A 26,387-nucleotide genomic window follows, 5' to 3' on the forward strand; every position below is an offset into this window, starting at 1 on the left:
CCATTTAGGAGGCTAAGAACAGAGGGAGTGAGGGCCTGTATCCCTTGTAATGAATGGGAGGGTAGTACGGGAGGAATGAAGAGAAGGGGACAGAAGGGAGAGATCGAGAGGTTAGAAAGTCAACATACAGAGAGCACTGAGGTGTCAGAGAGGGACCTTTGGTAGGTGCCAAAGATAGCCCAGCTATGAAAATTGTTTTTTTTTTTTCTCTCTCTCTCTCTGGTGTGCTGGGATTAGGTGGGTCCAAGGCTAGAGTATTCTTTTTTTTTTTTTTCAAAGCAATTGGGGTTAAGTAACTTGCTCAAGGTTACATGGCCAGTTATTTCTGGCTGTGGTGCTAAGTATCTGAGCCCAGAATTGATCCCCAGATCATCCTGACATTGGAGCCGGTGCTCTTACTCACTGTGCCACCTGGCCGCCCCAGACGCTAGAGTATTCTTGATGGCTGCGAGTCTGGGCAAAGGAAAAAAATGGGGAAGTGGAATGTGTATGAGTCCAGAACATCCATTGTATAGCCTAATGAATCTGAAGATAATTGGCCACCTAGAATTCCAGCAAAAGAAGGGAGAGCATGCTCACCCAAGGCCCTGGTTCCTTTATCTCAGGATAGAACATGCTGTGCCTTCGTAATCTGTCTGGAGACTCCTTTGTGATTTGTGAGGACTTGTATTCATTGGAGCTTAGGAAATATCACTGTGTAGTCAGTGGAGAATTCTAGAGTCTTGAGGGGTAAACATTTGTACATTACTCATTACAGGCATTTTGGGTACCACTACATACATCTCACAACATCCCTTACTTCTGTCAGGAAATATTTAAGAACTTATTTAAACGTTTGATCTCTCACTGACTGAATGGCAGGTGAGGGACCATAAATAAACACAAGGACAAGTAGCTGCTCCAAAGCTTAGTTAAGAAAACATCTCTCAGTGCCAGCAGAGCCTTTGTCACATCCATCCAGAAGGGCACTCCTCACTGTGTGGCTAGCTTTAGGGTTTCATGCCCATTGTTGTCTTTTTGTCTTGGAGCTGGAAGACACTACCTGTAGGCATAGGTTTCTTCCTTCACACTTGCAAATGCTCTGCTTTTGGACACAAGAGAGCTTCCTGGCTTCTTTGTTCCCCTGTCCTTTTGTTTCAAGCTCCCCCAAAGCCAAGGTCATACAGGGCTGCAATAACTCAGAATCAATGGCCTTTGCCCCAAATGGTTTCTATGCAAGCTTCAGTTCATCTTGCAATCAACCACAGGAGAAGGGGATCATTCCTCTTCCCTATCTATACTGCTTTGGTCAAGTGACTTATGCCAAAAACGGGAGCCAAGTAAGGATCACCTTGAGCAAAACCAAGTCTGCTCTTCTAACAGAGTAATGTCTTCTCCACTGGCTAAAAGAAGCTGATGAAGAGGCAAGAGAAGTCATTCTTCTCCCTTTGCATGTGAGAATGAGACCACACATCTTTCACTAGAGAATCAGCCTAGATATTCTTTTTCTACATTGCATGTTCATTTTCAGAGCAGGGCATGTGATATCCAGGGAATTTCATACACTACGGGATCCAGGAATTAGTCTGAGAAAATAACACATCTTTTATGCATTAAAATTATTTGCAATTTCTTAATCCTGTGTATTTTACTTGATGTATTTCACAACATTATTCTGTTAAGGGAATCCCTGGCCTTAATAGAACTCCCCAGGGATCCATAATACCAAAATGGGTGATAATAAGCCTTTTCTCATAGCAATGAAAGTAAAGAATAACTAAGCAAAACAAAAGAAAACAAAAACCAAACCAATGCAAAGAGAAGGCCACAGCCTTGCCTGGAATCAGCCTAGGTCTTCTCTGTATCAATTGCCTAAACACTGCAGGAGGCTCACCTTACATTCTGCTGGTGAAGCTATCCTCATCTGTCCAGGCTTGAGCATGGCTGGAAGTCTTCTTACTGTTCTGAGCTAATCTCTTGCCTAGGAAGCCTGAAGGCTTACTGTAGGTTTAGTGAACAGGTTCCCCTTTGGTCAGAGCCTGGCTTCCTGGGTTTTCCCACATGCAATTAGTTGTCACTGAGATTGACAGTCAAGATGCATTCACTAGCCACCTTGCTGAGGCCTGGAGATCAAAGGTGACTGATGTCCTGCAGCTACTATCCCAACTCACACTCAGACTGAGGAGCCTGTCCACAAAGCCTGGTTGCTTCCATCCCTTAGGGCTCTAAGCTAAGCCTTGAGCTGATGAAGCATGCCATTCTAAGGTTGCTGAGCTCAAGAACCCCCAGCAATGTGCTTCTTCCCTCCTATCACTGATATTTATTAGTTAGCCTCAATTTATTAGATTTTAGAAAGTCTTATTGACTATGGTGGCAGCCTTGGAACAGTTAGTAGAAAAATTTTCTCTGAATTCCTTCCCTCCCCCCCCCCCAAATTGGAACCCATTTTTCCTCCAGTACTTCCAGAGTCCAGGGAAAAATGGGTTCAAGCAGGCAACCCACCGGTCCTTGTAATCTCTTTACAGCAGTTTTCAAAATATTTTTCTTAGATAGGATGTCAACATACATGGGTACCATTGCCATCTCTATACAGATGATATGCAGATCTATTTTTTTCAAGCTTTGCCTTCCTCTCTCACATCCAAAGTAATCAGACTTCTCCAGATGGAGGTGCCTTAGACTTCTCCATCCCCACCATGTCCAAAAGAGCACTCATTCCTTTTTTCATTTTCCACAAAAGAAAACAAAATGTCCCCTCATGTCAAATTTCCTTTTACTACCCAGAGCAAGCCCATGCCCCCAGTTATACAGTCTCTCCACCTCGGTGCCATCCTCAATTCCTCACTGGCTTTCAGCCCATATATTTGCTCTGTGATCAAGTGTTGTCCTAGCTTGCTTCACCACATGTCTCCACTACCTACCATCACACAGCTGTCACCTTGGGCAACATCTCACTTGCTCATGCTTGGCCTATTGCACCACAACTTGCTGGTGGATCTCTCTGCCTTGAGCATCTCCCCACACCACTCATCCACCATTAAGGTGCCAAAGTGAGTTTCCCAAAGCAATCAATCAATCAATCAACCAACATGGATGAAGCACTTGCTTTCTTTCAGGCACTGTGCTAAAACACACTTCTTTAAGGTATTACCTCCAGGATCAAGTAGAAAATGCTCCCTTTGACTGGGAAAGCCCTTCACAGCCTGCTGTCTTCTTTCATTCCCAGTCTACTTAGATTTACTACTCTTACTGTCTTCCATGGACTCTAAAAGTGTCCTCTTTCTGGCCTTCTTGCTCTTCTCCTGATGGAAAACAAGGCCTTTTGGGGCAGCTAGGTGGCACAGTGAATAGAGCACTGGCCCTGGAGTCAGGAGGATCTGAGTTCAAATCTGGCCTCACACACTTAATACTTACTAGCTTTGTGACCTTGGGTAAGTCACTTAACCCCAATTGCCTTGCCTTCCTCCTCCAAAAAAAAAAATAAAGAAAACAAGGCCTTTTCACTGACTGTCATCCCTGCGTAAGGTACTCTGCCTCTTCATCTCAAACCTCCTTACTTCCTTGGCTAGAGCCAATTCCTACTCATGGCCAATCCTACTTTCTTTTAGAGGTCTTTCCCTTCCATTCTCCCAATATTTTTCTTTCCCCATAAGGTGCTCCTCTGAAATTGCTTTCCTTTTACTACATAGATACAGTATATGCATATGCATATACACACATATACATATTTGCATGCATACATGTATGTATACATGCACACACATATATACATATGTACATGTATGTAACCTGGGCCTGAAGACCTGGTAAATCTGATTTCACTCTTCCCCCAGGGTTCTCCAGTACCATTAAGAGAATTGGGAGGGGAGAAAAACCAAGATGGCAGAGTAAAAGCAGAGACTCCCTTGATCTTTCCCCCAAAGCTCTCCAAATACCTGTGAAAATAACTCTAAACAAATTCTAGAGCAGCAGAACCCCAAAAAAGATAGAGTGAAACAAATTTCCAAACAACCTGGATGGTAGACAGGGAAGGAGTGTTATGCCAGGCTGGGAGAGGAGCACAGTCTAGCATGGGTTGTGCAGGCAGAGACTATTCCCAGCATACCGGGAACAGGCTTCAGGGGACTGAATCACTGGCAACTGAGGTGGTTTCAGGACTTCCCAACCCAACAATGCCAAAATCAAGTTAGAAGATCAGGAGAAAAGTCGGTAGGACCTGGGTAAGAGAGGAGCACAGACCAGTCCTGGCCCCAGTTTGGCCTTGGGGATTGAATAACTGATCAGAAGGAGATTACTGAGATCTCTTTGCTGGCACTGAGGCAGGATTCTCTTGGTTTGTCCATACTTAAATATGAGTTGCAGTCATGGATGGCAGTCCTTGGGTAAGGAGGAGAAATGGCATAGCAGAGTTTGTGTCAGTGGTGGAGAGGGAATCCTCCTCACAGTTCCAAGGCAGAAAAGAGTGTTTGTGTTCACTAATTGACCAGAACACAAGCCAGCACAGGAGGAAACACTTCTCCTTAGATCATTCCACCTTGGAAGAACTGAAAACTTAAGGTCCCTAGAAGTATCTCTGAAAACAGCTGCACAAAACCCCTAAAGTAAATGTTAGCTTTAGGAAAAAGAGAAAAAAAAGAAATCAAAGGAATTAGAATAGGCAAATAAAACACTAAGTTACCACTCTTTGCAGATGATATAATGGCATACTTAGAGAATCCTAAAGAATCAAGGAAAAAAAACTACTTGAAATAATAAATAACTTTAGCAAAGTTGCAGGATATAAAATAAACCCACATAAATCCTCAGAATTCCTATTTAATTCTAATGAAGCCCAACAGCAAGAAAGAGAAATTCCATTTAAAGTAACTGTAGACATTATAAAATATTTGGGAGTCTACCTGTCAAAACAAGCTCAGGAACTATATGAAAACAATTACAAAACACTTTTTCACACAAATAAAGTCAGATCTAAATAATTGGGAAAAAACATCAGTTTCTCGTGGTTAGGCTGAGTTAATATAATAAAAATGACAATTTAATCTAAATTAGTTTACCTATTTAGTTCCATACCAATAAAACTACCAAAAAATTATTTTATAGACCTAGGAAAATGATAACAAAATTCAGCTGGAAGAACTGGTCCGGAATATCAAGGGAATTAATGAAAAGAAATACTAGGGAAGGTGTCATAATCATACCATATTTTAAACCATATTATAAAGCAGCAATCATCAAAAGTACTTGGTATTGGCTTAGAAATAGAGTGGTGGATCAGTGGAATAGGTTAGGTACACAAGAAACAGTACTCAATGACTATAGTAATCTACTGTTTGATAAACCCAAAGACTTCAGCTTCTGGGATAAGAACTCACTATTTGACCAAGACTGGAAAACAGTATGGCAGCAGCTGGGCATGGAGCAATATCTTACACTGTATACCAAAATAAAGTAAAAGTGAGTTCAACATTTAGATATAAAGGCTGATATTACGAGCAATCTGGGAGAACAAGGAATAGTTTACCTGTCAGATTTATGGAGAAGGGAAGAATTTATGACCAATAAGATATAGAGTCTATATATACAAAATGCAAAATGGTTAATTTTGACTACATTAAATTGAAAAGGTTTTGTACAAACAAAACCAAGATTAGGATGGAAGCAGAAAATTGGGAAATAATTTTTATAATCAGTGCCTCTGATAATGGCCTCATTTCTAAAATATACAGAGAACTGAGTCAAATTCATAAGAATACAATTCATACCAACTGAAAAATAGTCAAAGTATATGAACAGACAGTTTTCAGAGGAAGAAATTAAAGATATCTATAATCATAAGAAAAAATGCTCAGAATCAATATTTATTAGAGAAATGCAAAATAAAACAACTCTTAGGTTGTTTGTGTCAGATTGACTAACATGACAAAACAGGAAAATGATAAATGCTGGAGAAGATGTGGGAAAATTGGTACACTGATACATTGCTGGTAGAATTGTGAACTGATACAACTATTCTGGCAATCAATTTGAAACTATGCCCAAAGGACTATAAAAATGTGTATACCTTTTGACCCAGCAATACCACTTCTAGGGCTGTATCCTAAAGAGATCACACAAATGGGAAAAGGACCCATATGTATAAAAATATTCATAGCAGCTCTTTTTGTGGTGGCAAAGAATTGGAAATCAAGGGGATGCCCATCAATTGGGGAATGGTTAAACAAGTTGTGATATATGAATGAAATGGAATACTATTGTGCTATAAGAAATGATGAGTAGATGGACTCCAGAATAACATGGAAAGACTTATATGAACTGATGCTGATTGAGGGGAGCAGAACCAGGAGATCACTGTACATAATTACAGACACATTGTATCTGTGATGACTAACTTTGATAGACTTAGCTTCTCTCAGCAATACAAGGTTCCAAGACAACTCCAAAAGACTCATGTTGGAAAAAGCTATCCACATCCAGAGAAAGAATTACAGAGCTTGAATGTAGATTGAAGCAAACTATTTGCTCCTTCTTTTCTGTTTTGTTTTATTTCTTCTTTCTCATGGTCCATTCCATTGCTTATAATTCTTCTTTACAACATGACTAAAGTGAAAATATGTTTAATGTGAAGGTATATGTAGAACTTATATCAGATTGCATGCTGTCTTGAGGGGGAAGGGGGAAAGAGAGGGAGGGGGAGAAAATTTGGAACTCAAAAACTTGTGGAACTGAATGTTGTAAACCAAAAATAAATTAACTTATTAAAAAACCAAACAATCCCTGAAACATGAGACAGTATGCCTTCCATACAGGAAACAGAGCCCTACCTTAACAAAGAGGTAAAAAGTCATGTAATTGGCTGGGAAAATGAGCAAGAGCAAAAAAAAATCAGACTATAAAATTTTAATTTGGTGACAAGGAAGATCAAAACACATACACAAAAGAAGACAATGAAGTCAAAGTTCCTACACCCAAAGCCTTCAAGAAAAATATTAATTGGTCACAGGCCATGGAAGAGCTCAAAAGGATTTTGAAAATCAAGTGAGAGAAGTAGAAGACAAATTAGGAAGAGAAATGAAAGTGAAGCAAGAAAATTGCAAAAACTGAGTCAAGAGCTTGGTAAAGGAGACCTAAAAAATACTGAAGAAAATAGTACCTTAAAAAATAGACTAGAACAAATGGCAAAAGAGGTCCAAAAAGCCAATGAAGAAAAGAATGCCTTAAAGAGCAGAATTGGTCAAATATAAAAAGAGGTCCAAAAGCTCACTGAAGAAAATAATTCCTTAAAAATTTGAAGGGAGCAAATGGAAGCTAATGTATCTGTCTATAAGAAGTCAAGAAGCAATAAAACAAAACCAAAAGAAAGAAAAAATAGAAGACAATGTGAAATATCTCATTGGAAAACCCACTGACCTGTAAAATAGATTCAGGAGAGGTAATTTTAAAATTACTGGATTACCTAAAAGCCTGGAGATCATCTTTCAAGAAATTATTTATCTGAACTGACTGCTGGGAACCTCTCTTCAGGTACATTAACTTCCTGACCACCTATGACAAATACAAGAAGTACAGTAACTGTTCTGTGCAGATCAACATAGTCTGTGACAACTATTTGCCAGTCTTGAAACACATGGAGCACCAAGTCTTTCCCTTGGAAATGACCTGGATAAACTCCAAGAGATGTTAAATGATTTATGAGAAGAAATAAATAAGACTGAAATTGTACTAGTTGAGGAGAAAGAGAAGTATGTATGACATAAGGTAAATGTGCAGATGAAACAGGTTGTTATATAAAAACATAGTAGAATGTAACAGTTCTTGAGAAAGGAAGAACAACAGCACCTAGAAAGACTGGAGAAGAAAGAAAGAAAGAACTTGGGAAAATTAAAGAAGATTGATATAAAACTGTCCCAAGAAGTTCAAGATCTGCAAAGAATAACCATACAAGTTATATTGGATTTTAAGAAGCTAGGTTTGAAAATGATCCTGGATGTGGAAGACATGTTGAATAAAAGTGAAACATTGCTACTTCAATATCCACAAAATTATTTCCCCAAATGGACAATGTGCCATGTCACTGGACTGAGGGAAATAATGATGACCTTCCAGAGAGATATAACACTGGATCCTGAAACAGTCAATCCCTATCTCATTGTATCTCCTGATCTGAAGAGTATGAAACATTCATGTATCTCCCAGCACATACCTGGTCATCCATAGAGATTTAACTATTCTAACACTGTGTTGAGTGCTCAAAGTTTCTCTTTAGGTATACACTACTGGGAAGTGAAGGTGGCCGGCATTTCTGAATGGGAAGTGGGGATCTGTAAGGACTCCATTAACAGGAAGGAGAACCCCCCCCCCCATTGTTACCTGGAGAAGTAATTTCCCTGAAAACCGTCAAAGTGGGAGAAAACTTCTGCCTTGCAAACTCACACATTGAGGGTAACTTTCACATATATCATTTTACAATGTTACAGATGAATTGCTTATCTATAGTATATCAGCTCTTTCCTTTCAAGGACCTCTTTGATCTTTCTTCTCTCCTTGCTTTCAAAATGAAGGTAACGCCTCCAGATCTCTTGTTATTTGTCCATGTATACCCATTTCTTAAAAAGTTCATTTACCTAAGCTTTCAGACTTAAGACTAACAAAGAGCTGATAATGATAATAATTGTCCTAGACATTCAATTAAAGGTGACTGAAAACACATGGCAAAATGTTTCTTTTGTTTTTTTCTACAAACAGGAATCTATGCTGAACTGGTCAGTAAAGAACTTGAGACTTAAATGTAAGACCTTATTCAAACTCTACTTCGGAGTCCAATTGCTTTAATCTCACATAGCACTGGTAACCAGCCTCTCCCTCCCCAAGGGACCACTACTTTCCATATATCTAAAAGAATCTTGGATGCTCAGGTAGGCACTGATATAAAGTCTCTTTGCTGAGTTCAGCTTGATGATCTTATCAGGAGTTAAGTCTTTGTGTAGAAGTTTTGTTCAGAGTGATGGGGGGGGGGGGGATTTGACTATATTTCCCTATAAGAACAAGGGTTTTTAACACGGTGTCTATAAACTTTTATCATTTATTATTTTAAACAATTTATTACTAAAAATTAAAATTTAAGCAAATTTTAAAATATTTAATTTTCTTTTAATCCTATGCATTCTATTTTGTGCATTAAGTGTTTATAAGTTTCATTAGACTCACTAAGGGGGTACATTACACATTACACCAAAAGTTTTGGAAGCCTTACTGTAGAGGATTCAGTGACTGGGGGTTTGGCTCTTAGGAGGATGGACACTTGTCAGAAGAGTCATCCAACTCTGCTGGCTTAAAAGAGGGTGAAGCTCTTGAGGCCCTTCTATGCTTTTTGTTTTATTTTGTTTTCCTCTTTGAAGACTGACAAAACTACCCTCTGAGGCCTTAGATTCCTACTGGGATGAAGTATATTTTTAGGGTTTGTCATTAGAAAATCTTCCCATTGGACCCCTGGAAAAAAATCTATAAACCAAGTTGTAGTGTGTGGGTGTGCAGTCTATTTGGTATACTAAGATGTATATCATTTTGTTTTTTATGTGAACATCTGACCGGTTTCTATATCTAATAAAGGTATGTTAATGACAACTCCCTAAAACCTATTCCACATAACACATGCTATTCTGGACATCAGAATTTATCATTTATTGATTTTTAAAACAATAAATTTATGTATTTTTAACATTAAAAAAAGAAATTATCAAGGAAAACTTCCCTGATATTCCAGAACCAGAAGGTCAAATAGAAATTAAAAGAATCCACAGATTCCCTCCTGAAAGAGATCCCAAAATGAAAATTCCCAGGAATATTAGAGCCAAATTCCAGAGTTCCCAGGTCAAGGAGAAAATATTGCAAGCAACCAGAAAGAAACAATTCAAGTATCGTGGGACCACAATGAAGATAACACAAAATGTAGCAGCTTCTACATCAAGGGATGAGAGAACTTGGAATATGATGTTCCAGAGGTCAGAGGAGCTAGTATTAAAACAAAGAATCACCTACCCAGCAAAATTGAGTGTAATCAATGAGGGGGAAATTTTTACATGCATTGATGTAGAGGAATTTAATGCATTCTTGAGAAAAAACAGAGCTAAAGAGAAAAATTGACTTTCAAATACAAGACTCAAGAGAAGCATGAAAAGGTAAACAGGAAAGAGAAATCATAAAGGACTTATTAAAGTTAATCTGTTTACATTCCTACATGGAAAGATGATATGTGTAACTCATGAGACCTTTTCATTTTTAGAATAGTTGAAGGGAGTATATATAGACAGAGGTCACAGAGGGAGTAGAATATGGAGGGCTCATATCTAAAAAAGAAAATTAAGAGATGAAACAGGAATGTAGCAGGAGAAAGAGAAAGGGAGAGGTAGAGGTAGCTAGGTGGTGCAGTGAATAGAGCAATGATGCTGGAGTCAGGAGTAATTCAAATCTGAGTTCAAATCTGGCCTCAGACACTTAACATTCACTAGCCATGTGACCTTGGGCAATTCACTTAACCCCAATTGCCCTGCCCCTCCAACAAGCAAAAAAAAAGGAGGGATAGGATATCATAAATCATCTCACATATGAGGCAAGAAATAGCTTTTACAGTGGACAGGAAGAGAGGGGAGGTGATAGGGAATGAGTGAACCTTATTCTCATGGGATTTAGCTTCAGGAAGGAATAACATATACACTCAACTGGATATGGAAATCTATCTTACTCTACAGGAAAGTAGGGGAAAAGCATAAGGGGGAGTAATACAAAGGAGGATAGATGGGGGAGGGGGTAATCAGAAGCAAACACTTTGGAGGAGGGACAGGGTCAAAGGAGAGAATAGAATAAATGGGGGGTGGATAGGATGGAAGGAAATATAGTCTTTCACATTATGACTATTATGGAAGTATTTTACATGACTGCACAAGCATAAGCTATACCAAATTGTTTGCCCTCTCAATGAGGGCAGTTGGGAAGAGAGGAAGGGAGGGAATTTGGAACTCAAAGCTTTAAAAAAAGAATGCTAAAAATAGTTTTTATAGGCAATTGGGAAATAAGATACACAGACAATGTGGTATAGAAATCTATCTTACCCTACAGGAAAAATAGAAGGGGAGGGGGATATAATCAGGGGTGATAGAAGGGAGGGAAGATTGGGGGAAAAGTTAATCTGAATACACACACTCATGGGGTAGGGGAGAGACGGGGAGAAAATCTGGAACTCAAAATCTTGTGGAAGTGAATGTTGAAAACAAAAATAAATAAATTGAAATGTGAAAAAAAAGAGAATTGAGGGATGCCTAGGCTCTCTACAAATGGCTTTGACCCCCCCCCCATTGAAAGTGTTCCCTCAAGTGTAGAATGGGGAACTCCCATGCATGTCCAGTTTCATTAACCACTAATAGTCAATTTAAGAACAGACAAAGAGGGGCGGTTAGGTGGTGCAGTGAATAGAGCACCAGCCCTGGACTCAGGAGGACCTGAGTTCAAATACAGCATTAGACACTTAACACTTACTAACATGTAACCTTGGGCAAGTCACTTAACCCCAGCTGCCTTACCTTTCCCCCTCCAAAAAGCAAAAAAAAAAAAAAAACCTGACAAAGGAACATTCACTTCAAAGGATAAAATCACAAATATATAGAGTTACTCTATTAACACATGGGAGGTCTAATCCCCCTCCACTCTTACCTTTCAACCAATTAAGCCTTGGCAGAGGAGAAGGGGATTTAGGTTCATGGTGTGATAAGTGGGGGGTGGTGAAAGAAGGGAGGGCAGACTGGGGGAAGGGATAATCAGAATGCATGCCCTCTCAAGGTAGAAGGAAAGGGAAGAGATGGGGAGAAAAACTGGAATTCAAAATCTTTTGGAAATTAATGTTGAAAACTAAAAATTAATTAATTAATGAAGAAAAAAAAGAACTCATTATTTGACAAAAACTGTTGAGAAAACTGGAAAATAGTAGGGTAGAAGTTAGGTACAGAATAACATCTTACACCATCTACCAAAATAAGGTCAAAAAGGGAACATGATTTAGAAATAAAGGATGATACCATAAGCAAATTAGGAGAGCAAGGAATAATTTATCTCAGATATATAAAGGGAAGATTTTTTTTATTATTTTTATTTTTTAATTAAAAATTTAAAAGTTAAGTAACTTCCTCAAGGTTACATGGCCAGTTATTTCTGGGTGTGGTGCTAAGTGTTGGAGCCCGGATTTGTTCCCCAGGTCATACCAACACTGGAGCCAGTGCTCAAGGGAAGAATTTTTTACCAAACAAGAGATAGAGAGCATTACAGAATGTAAAATGGATAATTTTGATTAAAGTAAATTTGAAAGTTTTTGTACAAAGAAAACCAATGAAACCAAGATTAGAAAGAAAACAGAAAGTTGGAGAATAATTTTTATAGTAACTATCTCTGATAAAGGCCTCATTTCTCAAATATATAGAGAACTGAGTCAAATTTACAAGAATACAAGTCATTCTGCAATTGATAAATGTTCAAAGGATATAAATAGGCAGTTTTCATAGGAAGAAATCAAAGCTATCTATAGTCATATGAAAAAATGCTCTAAATCACTATTGATTTAGAGAAATGCAAATTAAAACAACTCTAAGTTACCACCTTAGACCTATCTGTTTGGTTGATATAACAGAAAAGAAAAATGATAAATGTTAGAGAGGATGTGAGAAAATTGGGACACCACACTAATGCATTTTTGGTGAAATTATGAACTGATCCAATCATTCTGGAGAATAATTTGGAACTATGCCCAAAGGGCAATCAAATTGTGCATACCAGGCAAAGCTAAGATAGTAGAGAAAAGCCAGGAATTTACCTGAGCACTCCCAAGTTTCCCTTGAAACAATGTTAAATCAAGCCTCTAAACAAATTATGAAGTGACAGAATCCACAAAAAGACAGGGTGAAACAATTTTCCAGCTGAAGATAACTTAGAAGGATTGTAAGAAAGGTCTGTGTCACCTGGGTAAAAGAGAAGCACAGTCCAGCACAATCAATGTCTTAGCAATCCACTGGGATGCTCTTAGCCACAGCACAGGTCAGTAACATGAGGCCCTTTGGTTGTGGGCACAGCAGACCAGCTGTGAGGTCTCCAGTACCATTACAGAAGGCAAACTGCCAGTCCCAGAATACCCAGTGCAACAAGTGTGACTAGGCTGGGGCAACCCAGTGCACTGAGCAAGCCACTAGCCCCAGAGGCTCTGTGCAGAAAGGCAGTGACCAGGCCCCTAGTCCCAGCATGAGAAGATTGGGACAGTGCCTTCTGTACCCCAAGGGCAGAGCTCAACTTTAAAAGTCACAAAATAGACTGGAAAATAATTTTCACAAAGCCCTGACCATAGAAAGTTAATATAGTGGCATGGAAGATCAAAACACAATCTCAGAATAGGGCAACATTTTCAAAATGCCTTCATATGAAGCCTCAAAGAGGAATGTGATTTGGTCTAAATGCCAAAAAGTCCTCTTAAAAGAGCTCAAAAAGGAATGTAAAAATCAAATAAGAGAGGCAGAAGGAAAATTGGGAAAAGCAATGCAAGAGAATAGTGAAAAAAAGAGTGAAGAGCTTGGTAAAGGAAGCACAAAAAAGAGGGAAAGTTATGCAAAAATTCAATAAAGAAAACTCCTTAAAAAGCAGAATTGACCAATGGAAATGGAGGTACAAAAGCTAACTAAAGAAAACAATACCATAATAATGAGAACCAGACAAGTGGAAGCTAATGACTCTATGAGACATCAAGAATCAATCAAAGTTAAAAGAATAAAAAAAAATAGAAGAAAATGCAAAATATCTCACTGGAAAAACAACTTGGAAAACAGATCCAGGAGAGCTAATTTAAGAATTATTGAACTACTTGAAAGACATGATAAAAAAAAAAAAGTTTGGACAACATCTTTCAAGAAATTATCATGGAAAATTGCCCTGATATCCTAGAAGCAGAGGGTAAAATAGTAATTGAAAGTCACTGAATAGCTATCCAATAGTCACCGATTACTTCCTGAAAGAGATGCTGACATGAAAACTCCAAGGAATATGGTAGCCAAATTCCAGAATTATCAAGTCAAGGAGAAAATACAGCAAGCAGCCAGAAAGAAACAATTTAATGGAATCACAGTCAGGATTACACAGGACTTAGAAGCTTCTGTGTTAAAGGACTTGGAATGTGATATTATAGAAAGCAAAAGAGCTTGGATTACAACCAAGAATTACAACCCAGCAAAATTGAGCATAATCTTCTGGGGGAAAAAATAGAAGCTCAATGAAATAGAATACTTTCAAACTTTGCTGATGACCAGAGCTGAACAGAAAAATTGCTCTTCAAATACAAGATTCAAGAGAAGTATAAAAAAGTAAAAACGAAAGAAAAAAAGTTACTTAATAAGGTTAAACTGGTTACATTCCTACATGGAGAGATAATACTTATAACTCTTAGGAAATGTATCTCTATTAGGGAAGTTAGGAGGAATATATGTAGACAGAGGGTGTAGGTATAAGCTGACTTTGATGTGATGATATAAAAAAAAAAGAATTAGGGGGTGAGAAAGAGGAATGCACTGGAAGAAGGAAAGGAAAGGAATAATGGGGTAAATTATATCACATGAAGAAGTACAAAAGACATATTACAGTAAAGGGAAAGAAGGGAGGAGGGTGAGCATTATCATCACATTTGACTCAAAGAGGGAATTACATACACACTCAGTTATAGAAATCTATCATACCCTATAGGGGAATAGGAGGGGATGGGTAAAAGAAAACGGGGGGCTAATAGAAGGGAGGACAGATTGAGAGAGGAGTGGTTAGAAGCAAAACACTGGTGAGGAGGAACAGGGTGAAAGGAAAGGCAGAGTAAAGTACAAATGGGGGAAATGGATGGAGGGAAATACACAGTAATCATAACTGAATATGAATGGGATAAAATCCTACAATATGTTGTTTACAAGAAACAAATCTGAAGCAAAGAAACACAGAGTAAAAATAAGGGGCTGGAGAAGAATCTATTATGTTTCAACTGAAGTAAAATGAAAGCAGGAGTAGCTGTCATGATCTCAGACAAAGCAAAAGCAAAAATAGATCTAATTAAAAGAGATAAGGAAGGAAACTATATCTTGCTAGAAGGTACTGTAGACAATGAAGTAATAGTAATACCAAACATATATGCACTGAGTGGCATAGTGTCTAAATTCTTAGAGAAGTGGATGACAAGGAAGAAATAGACATCAAAACTACACTGTAGGGGCGGCCAGCTGGCGCAGTGAGTAAGAGCGTAGGTCCTGGTGTCAGGAGACCCAGGATCAGTTCTGGCCTCAGATGTGGCACCCACATAAAATAACTGGCCATGTAACCTTGAGCAAGTTACTTAACCCCAATTGCTTTAAAAAAAAAGAAACTACACTGCAGGGGACCTCAACCTCCCCCTCTCAGAACTAGATAACTCTAACTACAAAATAAAGAAGTTAAGGAGGTGAATAGAATTTTAGAAAAGTTAGATATGGAGGTGGAGCCAAGATGGTGGAGTAAGGTAAAGATTCAATTGAGCTCTCCCTCAAACCCCTCAAAATATCTTTTAAAATGACTCTAAACAAATTCTAGAGCAGCAGAACTCAGAAAAAGACAGAGTGAAACACATTTCCAGCCTAGGACAACTTGGAAGGTCAGCAGGAAAGTTTTGCTGCACCAGGGTGAGAGAGAAGTGCAGCCCAGTATAGACCCAGCCTGCAGCAAACCTGGAACAGATGACAGAATCACTGGTAGAAGTGGTGGTTTCCAGACCTTTCAGCCCATAGATGCCAAAGACAACTTAGAAGGTTGTCAGCAACTGTCTGCTGCACCTGGGTGAGAGTAGAGAGCAATCCAGCTCAGGTCACACTAGCAAAACCCCTGCCGCAGGAAAACAGGAGCAGGTCTTGGAAATGTCTAAATCAGCAGTAGGAGCATCTGCTTCTGGAGTTCTAGACCCACATAAAGTAAGGGAGTTGAAGGGGGTCAGAAGATTACAGGGGTCTTTTTGCTAGCACTCTGCTGCTTTGCCCATACTCAGATTGTAGTTGCAGTCCTGGGTAACAGAAAGAGAAGGAGTACTAACACAACAGAGCTTGCAGCAACAGTGGAGAGGGGACCCTTCTCACAGTTCCAGGGCAGAAAAGAATGCTTGTGCCTCCCTTTCTGGTGTTGGCGGCCCAAGTGGAGGAAGGAGCAGAAATGGCACCTCACTAGGGGAAGGAAAAGAAGGAAGAGCAAGTCATCGGCCTTGGACCTCAAGTTGCAGAAGGAGAGAATGTGTTTGGTGTCTGCCATATTTTTGCTTCCTTCAATGACACCTTTGTCCATGTGACTGATCTCTCTGGCAAAGAAACCATATGCCTAGTGACGGGTGGGATGAAGGTCAAGGCGGACAGAGACGTATCTTCTCCCTATGTTGCTATATGGGCCACTCAGGATGTTGCTCAGAGATGTAAAGAACTAGGCATCATTACCCTTCACATCAAAGTTAGGGCCACAGGGGGAAATAGGACTAAGACCCCTGGCCCTGGTGCACAGTCAGCCCTGAGAGCCCTGGCACATTCCGGAATGAAGATCGGGTGGATTGAGGATGTCACTCCAATCCCCTCTGACAGTACTCATAGAAACGGTGGTTGCCATCTGTGAATATCATTTGCTGGATTATTTTTGTCAATAAAAATGTCACAATGGTAAAAAAAAAGAATGCTTGTGGTTGCTCACAGGTCACAGCACAGACCAGGAGAGTAGCAAACACACCTCTCCTTAGATCATACCACCTTGGAAGAACTGAAAACTTACAGGTCCCTAGAAGTACCTCTGAAAACAGCTACACAAAACTCCTGAAGTTAGGGACAGTGCACCCCCCACCCTGGAAGCAGAGTCCCCTTTAATAAAGAGCTAAAAGTCAAAAAATAGACTGGGAAAATGAGCAAACAACAGACAAAAACTTCTGACCACAGAAAGTTACTATGGTGACAAGGAAGATCAAAATGCACCTTCAGAAGAAGATAACAAAGTCAAAGCTTCTAAGTCAAAGTTCCTATATCCAAAGCCTCCAAAAAATATGAATGTTTGCCTCATTTTCCTGAAGATAAAGGAGCTAAAATGACAACCAAGAATTACTTACTCAGCAAAACTGAGCATAATCCTTCAGGGGAAAAAATTGACATTCAATGAAATAGAAGACTTGCAAGCATTCTTAATGAAAAGACCAGAACTGAATAGAAAATTTTACTTTCAAATACGAGACTCAAGAGAACCATGAAAACAGGAAAGGGAAACGGTAAGTGACTTACTGGTTAAACTGTTTACATTCCTACATGGGAAGATGATACTTGTAAGTCTTAAGAACTTTCTCATTATTAGAGCAGTTAGAAGACAGGTGGCACAGGTGTGAGTTGAATACGAAGGGATAATTTTTAAAATTTTTTTTTGCTTTTTGGAGGGCAATTGGGGTTAAGTGGGGTTAAGCCCAAGGTCACATGACTAGTTTTTGTGTTAAGTGTCTGAGGCCGGATTTGAACTCAGGTCCTCCTGACTCCAGGGCCAGTTCTCTATTCACTGCTCCACCTAACCACCCCTGAAGGGATAATATTTTTAAAAATAAAATTAGGGGGTGAGAGAAGAATGCACTGGGAGAAAGTGAAAGGGGAAGGTGGAATGGGGTAAATTATCTCACATAAAAGAGACAAGAAAAAGTCTTTACAATGGAGAGGAAGATGGGAGAGGTAAGAGGCAGTGAGTAAACCTTACTCTCATCAGAATTTGCTCTAAGAGGGAATAATGTACATACTCAATTGGGTATAGAAATCTATCTTACCCTACAAGAAAGTAGGAGGGAAAGAGGATAAGTAAAGGGGAGTAGGAGTGATAGAAAAGAAGGCAGATTAGGGGAGAGGGGAGGTCAGAAGCAAAATACTTTTGAAAAGGGACAGGGTGAAAGGGAGAGAGAAACAGGGGTGGAGAGATGGAGGGAAATACAATTAGCAACAGTAACTGTGAAAAAAACCTTTGAAACAAGTTTCTCTTATATAGGCCACATTTCTCAAACTATAGAGAACTGAGTCAAATTTATAAAAATAAGAACCATTCTCCAAAAGATACAATTTTTTGATGAAGTGATCAAAGGTATCTATAACCATATGAAAAAATGCTCTAACTCACTACTGATCAGAGAAATGAAAATTAAAACAATTCTGAGGTACTACTTCATACATATTAGAATGGCTAATAGGACAAGAGAGGAAAATGACCAGTGTTGGAGGGGATGTTGGGAAAATGAGACATTAATGCACTGTTGGTGGAGTTGTGAATTGATTCAATCATTCTATAGAACAATTTGGAACTATGTCCAAAGGGGGTATAAAGCTATGCATAAAAATGAATGTTAAAAATTGTTTTTACATGTAATTGGGGAAAAATAAAATACTAAATAATTTTTTTAAGTTTTACATAGTTTATTCATGCTCTGGTGAAAAATTATCTTCACAGATAAACATAATCCATAGTGCCTTTTTATTCCTTCTGTTATGAAATCTCCAGCTCACTGAATCCATGGCAGCAGGAGGGAGAAAGATAAAGGAAAGAAAAATGTCATTAATAGCTACTTTCAAACTTCAAAGATAAAATGCATGTAAGTGCATGCAATCAAATATCTTACAGTTTTCTTTAGCTTTTCATAGAGTAGTACTCAAGTCACAGTTAAGTACTTATTTCTAGACTATGATTTTAATCTTACCACTTGTGGGAATGTTATAGCCACCATTTTTTGAACATCCCCCATCCCTCCCGTCTTGGGTATGTTCACCTAGGAGACTTGCCCAAAACAAAGCCTGCCTAGGAGACTTGGCCAAACCTGCCACCTGGAACCCACAGCCCTCCCCCACACATCCCAGTTCTCATAATAGAACTGGGGACTTTCCAGTTGGGCAATAAACAGGTTGTTAGGCAATGAATTGATTGCTACCTTTTGGCTTCTGTATTTTCCCTGCTTGCTCATAATAACTGTCAAGTTGTGGTTTCCCCTTTGGTAACAGTTATGTTGTGGCTTTATATAAGTCCCGAGCATATGCATCTCAGGGCTGCTTGATTTGGGTTGTGTTCACCCCTTGCAGTCACTGGCAATTAAACTCCACTTAAAATGATTAATGGTCTCACTTACTGATTTCTTGGTACAACAGGAAGACAGTCCCAATCACCACTGGATTCAAAGAAAACAGGGTGACTAATGATTGATAATCTTAAAATGAAAAACTCATTCATTATATCTACAAACTGTAACAATCTGGACTACTAAGTCTGCTCCTGGTTTAGGCAGATCAAGTCCAAGTACTCAAAGCAACCTTCTATGGTCAACAATATAAACTGACACAAGGACCAGGATGATAAATTATAGAACACTGAACTTGGAGTTAAGTTTAAATTTTCATGCAATCAATTTTCTTTCAAAAGATTTTAACTGACATACCTGAAAGAAGAAAAGAGCAAAAACAGAATTTAGCTGCTGCAGTTAAAATTTACAACTACTCTTGACAATTCGCTGAAAAGAATAATTGGTATAGGTGCTTCCAATAGTCTTTTATGCTGAGTTCCCATACAGCTGTGAACTTTTCTAGTTGTACCTGACCTTAGAATTGATCATTCTGACTTTTCAGACAAATGCAGACAAATGAACAATTTGACACTGATAGCATACATAGAGGCTATCACTTGACATCATGTACTCTGACAAAATGTTAGCAATTAAGACATGAAAGCTAGAAATCTGAATGGGAAAGAGAAATCAATGTGTTAAATGTCTTTCAATCTTATCTCAAAGAGTAAATTGTGACTTAATCTTTTCTCATTTCTGGACCCTGTTTGACCAACTTTTGACAGTTTTGAAGAAGCAAATGAAGCACTGGGAACCCATAATTCAAAATGCTTATTCTTAGTGATGTCACTAAGAAAATAATCAGAAAGGCATTTTTAATGCAAAATGATGAATTCACAGGATTTTTTATTTTACCAGTGCCTAAGGCTGCAAAAAAATATTTCTCAAACTCCAAATTTATACTGTAGTCAGAACATTTCTGATCAACTTAAGAAAAAAAAAGAAATCAACCTATATCTACTATAGGGTTCTTTTCACAATAGACACCAGAAATTAACTAGTAAAGATGAGAAAGGATGGTGTAATACTAAAAGAAAAATTAAGCTTCCCTTGGGAAGTAACTAGCTCAAAGTGGTCACTAGACATTTCCTTTATGGTGGGCCACTTAAAACTTTTACAAATAATTCAATTGACAATTTTTTTTTCCTTTATACATTTCCCCAAGTGCAAAGTAAACAGCTTTCTTATTTTGAGGCACCACCTCTAGGTCATCCACAACATAACATGCATTCCAAGAACAAAGATTATCAGTTTCCACTTCTTTGGTTTTAAACTGTCCTTGTTCTAAAGCATGATATTCTGTACTACAGAATACCATACAACTCAAAAGTCCAAAGAAGACATGCAAAGCAGAAACAAAACACGAGTGTGATGTAATCTCTACAATCATCACACTGTGTTCAAACTCAGTACCTCCTAGACACTTCATTTCTTTTTGCCAGCATGGACATTTGCCTTTTCAGTACCCCTGACTTTCTTCATTCTGTTCTTGTGTTCCCTTCACTGCTTTCTTGTTGTCTTTTTCTTCTCATACAAACCATGCCTTGCTAGTCTGTGCTTTGGTTCATTTTTCTTTGCATAGTCGAGGGAGTCATAAATCATGCCAAAGTCTGTTGTTTTGCCATCATCAAAATGGGTTTTGAATCCAAAGACAAAAATTGACATCTGGAGTTGTCTTGTATATCTTGGCCAGTTTTCACGAATTTCAGTCTTGGGCACTGTGGCACTTCCAGGATGAAGGACATCTATAGCCATCTGTTTACGCTGAAGAAGTCTGCTTATCATGAACTTCCTGGTTCTGATGGTTACAGCGTCATTTTTGGTGGTGGCTGGCTCCTTGTGCAGCAGGAGAGGGAAAGACTAAATGAATTGCTAAAAAATAAAATAAAAATAAAAAGTACCATAGACAATGAAGCAACATCAATATTAAACATATAAGCACCAAAATGCATGAAATCCAAATTCTTAATGGAAAAGATTAGATGAATTATAGGAGAAAAAGAACAGTAAAATTATATAAAAATGGGAGACTTCAAATTTACTCTCTCAGAACTAGACAAATCTAGGAATAAAATAAATAAGAAAGAAGTTAAGGAGATGAATTGATTTTTAGAACAGTTAGATATAATAAACCTCTGGAGAAAAATAAATGGGAGTATAAAGGAGTTTTCCTTCTTCTCAGCTGTAAATGGCAACTTCACAAAACCTGACTATGTATTAGGGCATAAAAATCTCACAAACAAATGTATAAAAATAGAAATATTAAATACAACCTTTTCTAACTATGATACAATAATAATTAAATTCAGTAAAGGACTGTGGAAGCATAGATTAAAATTTAATTGAAAACTAAATAAACCAAGTCTAGAATGAGTCAAAGAATAACATAGAAATGATCAGCAATTTCATTAAAGGTAATGACAAAAATGAGACAATAAACCAAAATTTGTCACATGAAATCCAAGCATCATTTAGGGGACAATTTTTTTTTCTCTGAACACTGACATCAATAAAAAAGAAAAAGAATGAATCAATGAACTGGATATGCAAATTTAAAAAAACTGGAAAAAGGACTAACTAAAAAAACTATCATTTAAATATCAAAATAGAAATCTTGAAAATCAAAGGAGAGATTAATAAAATTGAAAGTAATAAAACCATTAAACTAACAAATAAAACTAAGCTATGGGGTGGGGGGAAACAAATAAAATAAACTATTGGTTAAATTGATTTTATGAGATAATGAAAAGCAAATCACTAGTGTTAAAAATGGAAAGAGCAAATTCACCACCAATGAAGAGGAAATGAAAGTAATTACTGTATTACAAATTATTTTGCCTAAATATATGCCAATAAAACTGAGAATTTAAGTGAAATGAATAAACATTTTTGAAAATATAAATGGCCCAAATTGAAAGAGGCAATAGAGTACTTACACAGCACTATTTTAGAAAAAATAAATTGAACAAGTCATAAATAAGCAAAGAAAAAATATTCAAGACCAGATAAATTTACAAATATTGAAAAAAAGAATTAATCCCAATACTATATGAACTGTTTGAAAAAAAATAGTTAAAGAAGTGGTACCAAATTCTTTTTATGACACAAATGTGGCTTTATAACTAAATTGGGGAGAATAAAAACAGAAAAAGAAAACTAGAGACAAATTTTCCTAATGAATATAGATGCTAAAAAATTTAAATAAAGTATTAGCAAGGAAATTACAAATTATGCACATTATGACCAGGTAAGATTTATATTAGGAAAGTGCAACTCTGGTTCAGTATTTAGGAAAACTATCAGCATAATTGACCATATCAATAATAAAACCAACAAAAATCACATGATTATCTCAAAAGAGGAAGAAAAAGATTTCAACAAAATACAACTACTACTCCTATTAAAAAAAAAACCACTAGAGACTTCCAGGAACCAAGATGGTTGAGTAAGCAGTGAATTGCTGTCACTCTCCCATAATGATCTCTAAAAAAATAGCACTTAGGAAAAATCCTGGAACAAGGAGGCCAACAGAAAGTTAAGGTGCATCAATATTTTAGCCCATGAAACTTGGAGGATAAGTGAGAAATGTTCATCTCACTTGGGTAAAGGGGGAGTGCATTCTAGGATAGGAAGCATCCCAGCAGCTCAACAGCAAGCCCCACCTCAGGAAACCCATGGGAGATGCTGAACCCCAGGTGGTGGAGCAGGCAAACACTAGCACCAGGAGCCCCCGCATGCCTTATCATAGCCAGGGGAACTGTCATATTCCAGTTCCGAGAACCAAAATTTGCTTCAGTGTAGCCCCAGGGAGTCAGGCATCCTCCAGGGACTAAACTTCCAATGTGCTTTAGTAAAACCCAGGGCAAACAGGAATTTTTGGCTGCCAGTCCTCCATGTGCTTCAGTGTAGCCCAGGGAGGAGAGGTGTCTTCCAGGGACCAGACCTCTACATGCCACAATATTGCCTGAGGGAATGCAGAAAAAGCCCACCTGGCCTCAAAAGATCCCAGACCCCATGATTAGGGCCCCAGTTCAGCAACAGGTAAGCTACCACATCTCTACAGCTTCCAACTGCCAGAACTGGAAGCCCCAGAACACAAAGCCAGTTAGCAGGAGGCCCCCAGCACAAAAAGCTAGCAACAGTGCCCCATGTGCTCTAGCAGGAGAGCTCAACTTTAAAAGCCTCATGGCTTTTAAAAAAGCAAAAAAAAAAATGAGCAAGAAGGAAAAAAGAACATTGACCATAGAAAGTTACCATGGTGACAGGGAAAATGAAAACACAAACTCAAAAGAGGACAACATTGTCAATATACCTACATCTGAAACCTCAAAGGGGAATATGAATTTGTCTCAAACCTAAAACACATTCTTGAAAGAGCTTAAGAAGGATGTTAAAAGCCAAATAAGAAGGAGTCAAGATGGTGGAGTAGAAAACAGGACTTCCTTGCAGCTCTGGCTCCCACCTCCCCCAATTCATGTAAAAAATGACTCTAGACAAACTCTGAAGCTACAGAACCCACAAAATGACACAGAGAAGCTAACCTAATTAAGCTAATTAAGTGGTAAAAAATGAATTGCACTGGGAAAAAAGAAAAGGGGGAGGCAGAATAGGGCAAATTACATTACAAGAAGAGGGGCAAAGAACTATTTACAGTAGAGGGAAAGAAGGGAGGTGGGGAGAGCTTTGTTTGAACCTTACTCTCATAGGATTTGGCTCAAAGAGGGAATAATATACACAGTCAGTTGGTTATAGAAATCTATCTTACCCTATAGGGAAGTAGGAGGAAAAAGGGGGTTGTGTGATAGAATGAAGGGCATCTCTTTGCAGATGATATGATGGTAGAGAATCAACTAAAAAAAAACTAAATGAAATAACAAACGACTTTAGCAAATTTTCAGGATATAAAATAGACTCACATAAATCATCAGCATTTCTATATATCACTAACAAAGCCCAGAGGCTAGAGATAGAAAGAGTAATTACATTTAAAATATCTGTAGACAATATAAATATTTGGGAATCTACCTGCCAAGACAAACCCAGAAATTATATGAATATAATTACAAAACATTTTTCACATATATAGTCAGATTAGAAAAATATTAGTTGTTCATGGGCAGGCAAAGCTAATATAATAAAAATGACAATTCTACCTAAATTAATTTACTTATTCAGTGCCATACCAATCAAACTGCCAAAAACTATTCTATGCAGCTAGAAAAAAATCATAACAAAATTCATGTGGAAAAGCAAAAGTTCAAGAATATCAGTGGAACTAATGAAAAGAAATGTAAGGAAAGGTGGCCTTGCCATACCAGATCTAAAACTATATTATTAAGTAGCAAACATCAAAACTATTTGGCACTGGCCAAGAAATAGAGCAGTAAATCAGTGCAATAGGTTAGCTACACAAGACACAGCAGTCAATGATTATAGTAATTAGGGGTGGCCAGGTGGCGCAGTGAGTAAGAGCACCGGCCACGGAGTTGGGAGACCTGGGATCGGTTCCGGCCTCAGATACTTAACACTCACACAAAATAACTGGCCATGTAACCTTGAGCAAGTTACTTAACACCAATTGCTCCAAAAAAATGATTATTGTAATTACTGTTTCATAAATCCAAAGACTTCAGTTTCTGGGATCAGAACTCACTATTTGACAAAAACTACTGGAAAAACTCAAAAATTGCATGACAAAAAATAGGCAAAGATCCACACCTCACACTATATACCAAGATAAGGTCAAAATGGTTACATGATTTAGACATAAAAGATAATACCATAAGCAAGTTAGCAGAGCAAGTTTACGCATCAGATCTATGGAGAAAGGAAGAATTTATATCCAGAGAAGAGACAGACTATTATGAAATGCATAATGGATAATTTTTATCACATTAAATTAAAACTTTTTTTGCATAAACAAAGCCAATGCAACCAAAATTCAAAGGAAAATTAGAAAGCTGGAAAACAATTTTTACAGCCAGTGTCTCTGATAAAAGCTTCATTTCTCTAATATAGAGAGAACTGAGTCAAATTTATAAGAAAATAAATCATTCTCCAATTGATAAATGGCCAAAGGATATGAACAGGCAGTTTTCAGAGAAATTAAAGCTATCTATAGTCATATGAAAAATGCTCTAAATCACTACTGATATACAGCAAATTAAATTAATTTAAAGCAAATTAATTTAATGCAAATTAAAGCAACTCTCAGGTACCACCTCATACCTATCAGATTGACTCATATGATAGGAAAGGAAAATGATAAATGTTGGAGATGTGGGAACATTGGAACACTAATGAATTCTTGGGGGAGTTGTAAACTAATCCAACTGTTCTGAAGAGCAATTTCAAACTATGCCCAAACCACACATACCCTTTGATCCAGGAATACCACTAGGAAGGCTGTATCCCTAAAAGATCATAAAAAAGGGGAAAGGACAAATATGTACCAAAATATTTATAGCAGCTTGTTTTGTGATAGCAAAGAATTGGAAATTGAGGGAATGCCCATCGATTGGGGAATGGCTGAATAAGTTGTGGTATGTGAATGTAATGGAATACTGTTGTACTATAAGAAATGATGAGCAGGCAGATTTCAGAAAAACCTGGTAAGACTTACATGAACTGATGGTGAGTCAAGTGAGCAGATCCAGGAGAACATTGTACACAGTAACAGCAACACTGTGCAATGGCAAACTTTGATAGATTTAGCTTTTCTCAGTAATACGATGATCTAAGATAATTCCAAAAGACTCATGATGGAAAAACCAGAGAAAGAACTATGGAGTCTGAATGCAGATTGAGGCATACTATTTTCTCCCTTTTTGTCATTTTTTTCCTTTCTTGTGGTTTTTCCCTTCTGTTCTGATTCTTCTTTCATGACACAACTAATGTGGAAACATGTTTAATGTGATTATACATGTATAGCCCATATCAGATTGCTTGCCATCTTGAGGAAGGCAGAGGGCAGGGAGGAAGAGAAAAATATGGAACTCAAAATCTTATAAAGTGAATGTTGAAAACTATTTTTACATGTAGTTAGAAAAAACAAAATACTATTAAGTGGGGGGAAAATACTAGAAAGCATAGGAAACAATGAAGCCTTTGTTCAAATAAGTAGCATCTACCTAAAACTAAGAGCTAGCATTATCTATAATGGAGATAAATTAGAAGTCTTCTTAATAAAATCAGGGGTGAAGTAAGGATTTCCATTATCACC

General features: G+C 37.9%; 1 long non-coding RNA gene and 2 pseudogenes across 4 annotated transcripts in view; 2 read left to right on the forward strand and 1 right to left on the reverse strand.

The window, feature by feature from the left end:
- The first annotated feature begins 2,883 nt into the window (after positions 1-2,883).
- Positions 2,884-8,762, forward strand: LOC138176496 (probable E3 ubiquitin-protein ligase TRIML1; annotated as a pseudogene).
- A 7,450-nt stretch (positions 8,763-16,212) lies between these two features.
- On the forward strand, positions 16,213-16,717 carry LOC138176488 (small ribosomal subunit protein uS11-like; annotated as a pseudogene).
- Positions 16,718-18,439: 1,722 nt separating this feature from the next.
- Positions 18,440-26,387, reverse strand: part of LOC138176493 (uncharacterized) — a 74,054-nt gene continuing 66,106 nt past the window's right edge. For 2 of the 4 annotated variants that reach the window (XR_011172313.1, XR_011172312.1), the window contains exons 4-5: positions 20,579-21,037; positions 18,440-18,559 (exon numbers count right to left, since the gene is read on the reverse strand). This is a non-coding gene — a long non-coding RNA (uncharacterized lncRNA). The remainder of the gene's footprint in view (positions 18,560-20,578; positions 21,038-26,387) is intronic. The other 2 variants (XR_011172314.1, XR_011172311.1) reach the window with 2 other exon arrangements.

The sequence above is a fragment of the Petaurus breviceps genome, unplaced genomic scaffold, assembly GCF_028583685.1.
Source record: "Petaurus breviceps papuanus isolate PSGF00001 unplaced genomic scaffold, PetGlider_PUasm1.0 89748, whole genome shotgun sequence".
In the NCBI taxonomy this organism is placed as follows: domain Eukaryota; kingdom Metazoa; phylum Chordata; class Mammalia; order Diprotodontia; family Petauridae; genus Petaurus; species Petaurus breviceps.